Raw genomic sequence first — 3,170 nt, forward strand, 5'->3', positions numbered from 1 at the left:
TTCCCCAGCCTCCCAAACTCGCTACTATCTCTGCAACATTACAAAGGAAAAGAAGATGACAAGTACAGCTTCAGTACCTGTCATCGCCCCCCCCCCCCCTGAGCTTATAGTAGCTTCAATGTCTGATTTGGATTGGATCTCCCAAAGTACACCTTTCCTGATCTTCGAAGCAGCTTTTCAAGGTTGTGAATTAGTGTATAAAACAAAAATGAAGGCGCTGAGGTGCCTCAGGTCCAGGGCCTGGCAGATGCAGCCCTCTAGGCCTTTCTACTTGGCCCTTGCACTCTCTTCAGCCCACACACCCCACCAGCCCTGCTCTGCACCCTCTCTGAGTGCTTTTGCCAGGCTGGAATGTGCCGCTCAACCGTGAGCCTCTTTTGCTTGCTTGGGTGACAGCAAAGATGTGCTTGCTTGTGGCTGGAATGTAGCCTACACCACAAAGTGTGTGTCCTGTCTGGCTACACCTGCTTTTGTCTCCAGCCCTGTCCACCATCGACACGTGTCGCCAAGAAAGTGGCCTATGAGGACATATAGCCCTGAGAATGAAGAAGGTTCCCTTGCCCTTCTTTTGAGAGAACAGATGACTGAGCTTGGAGGAGCAGAAAACTCAGGTAGGGATGTCCTGGGACCCAAGAGCAGAGAGATCAGGGGCACAAGGCCATGGAGAGCAGGAGATGAAACTGGGAGGACGCAAGTGCGCCCAGGGAAGGAAGGCAACAACACTCGCTTTGTATTGGGCTCCAAAGGAAACCAGTGAATATTGGACAGCAGTAATGCTCAGGATGGGGAGGGAGGAACATGAAGGTGTCCCACATCCTTTTAATCCCAGCATTGAAGTGACTGGACCACAGGCTAAATTGAGTCTGGTCTATTTTGAAATGAAAGCTTCCCACTTCCCTTTTCTCTCTCACTTGAAGTGCTGTGTGGAAGGTGAGCTGGCTAATCTTAGTATATAGCGTAAAAAGAGGGTGGTAAACAGGTGGAAATGGTTTAATGCAAGATCAGAGAGGAGGTTGTAGTCAAAGCAAGAGCATGAGAGCTATTGGGAACGGAGGAACCGGGCAGATCTTCAAAGCAATGTTGTGGCACCGAAAGTTCAGGAAGCAACTAAAAACAAGGAACCCCACCCAAGCGAGGAGGGAGCAGGGGACAGGGTGCCAGTGGGTGTAGGATGCCAAAGGAAGTGTAATTCATAAGAATGTGCAAACTTTGGAAGTGGAAGAAATGGAGGAGAGGCAGGCGGCCAAATCTGAAAAGGGAGCAAGAAGGGGCAAAAAACACTCTTCACAAAAACACCTTGGGAACTGAAAATGATGCTAAATTCCACACAAGGGCTTTATTACATCATAAAGTCTTCCTGTTTTGAACACTCCTCCTTGCTTTCTCTGTCCCACCCAGGCTCCAGGAGTGATTACCTTCTGCTGCCTCACCCTCCTGGGGCTTCATACTATGAACAGGCTCTCTTCAGAACCCATTTAATACTCTCTGCCTTTAGCCAGACATGAACAAGGCTGCACAAGGTGTCCCTGGTTGCCGTTGGCTCTTCTGATCCAGCCACGGAGCAGGACGTCCAGATCTGTCAAAGCATGGAGCCCTTCCAGATTATCCTAACATCTGTTGGACAAAAGGGGCACAGAAGATTTTTAAATTCCCCTGGAGTTTAACCCCAAATGTTGGCTCACACTTTGGATGCTGGCTAGAAGGCGTAGTGAGACATCCTCTACAGAGGAATGTAGCAGGTGCTGCTTAATTTGGGGGGTGCATCCCTTCGGCTTGGCCCTTTATATGCCTTTGCTTTTCCTGTAATTTCCTGTCTAGCCAAATGCTTCAGGAGTGCCTTGGTCAAGCTGACCTCTGCTCGCTTTCCCCCTTCTGCTCTGCTTTGGAGGTGGAACAGAGGCATATATTTGTGGAGTGGTTCTGTGCCCTCCACCCTTCCTCTCCCTTAGGTCAAGATGCACCCTGAAATAGGTGGGGCTGGCTGCCAGAAGGGCTTTGGAACGCTAGCAGAACTTTGAGTGTTTATTGATCTCTTGCCGGCCAGGATTAGGAACAGGGACAGGCCCTTTTATTTGAGTTCAGTAGCGAGGCAAGGAAGGGCAAGAGGTAAGAGTGAAGCTGTTGGTCTTGGTATATGGCTCCACTGCGGTGCTGGGGAATCAATAAGGCCGCAGGGTCTTGCCTTTGCTGCAGGCAGGCATAAATCACTCCCACCCATTCCTCTTCATGCCTTGACACAGGCCTGAGGGCTACCCCCCTCCCCAACCCACAAGACCTGATGGATTGCAAGCAGCTGCTGTCCATCTGCCATTTCTCCAGGCTTTGCTCATTGCCTGGGGAGGGGGAGCACTGCAATGGAGTCAGCGCTGAGTGAGGGGAGAGATACCACTTTGCTATGACCCGGACTTTCAGCCTGACTTCTTGAAACATCGCATGAAGACTCCACTTGTGACCACACATCGTTAGCTATCTACATTGTCCTCCTTGATCATAGGACAGCAGCCTCACTCCTCCTGCAAGGTGTGTGCTCCATCTGGCTTCATAGTCACCAGCTGTTCCCACCCTCTGCTGCACTCGCGGAGAGAAAGAGCCTTCTCAGGGATTGTCCTATAAATGCTGTGGCTCGTGAAGTAGGGCAGGGTTTCCCAAGCTTGAATCTCTAGCTGTTTTTGGACTACAGCTCCCATCATCCCTAGCTAGCAGTGCCAGTGGTCAGGGAGGATGGGAATTGTAGTCCAAAAACAGCTGGAATTTGGGAAACCCTGAAGTAGTGCTTCTCCAGGCATGGGGAATGTTAGGCCCAGCAGTCAGTTGCAACCCCCAGCCCTCTCTGTTTGGCCCTTTGGACTTTTGCTCCTTGAGCTTTTCAGTAGCTGGAATGTGTCCTGGAACTCTTGTCTGGATGGAGGAGAGAGATGCCATAGGTGATGTTTACATTCGTTGCCCCACCCACTTTTACCTCTGGCCCCACCCACTTCTGGACATGTGACCCCCTGAAAGATAGCCGTCAGAGCCCCCCACCCCTCTGCCTTCCTCTGCTATTTCTCTGCTTGCCCCTGTGGTCTTGCCTCCTGCAGGAAGAGCAAAGAAGCAGCAACCCCCAACAGAGGCACTGCATACCTCTGTGTTTTTACTCCACTCTATGACTCAGTCACACAAACACCATTGCC

Source organism: Podarcis erhardii (assembly GCF_964252035.2).
Source record: "Podarcis erhardii genome assembly, chromosome: 5".
In the NCBI taxonomy this organism is placed as follows: domain Eukaryota; kingdom Metazoa; phylum Chordata; class Lepidosauria; order Squamata; family Lacertidae; genus Podarcis; species Podarcis erhardii.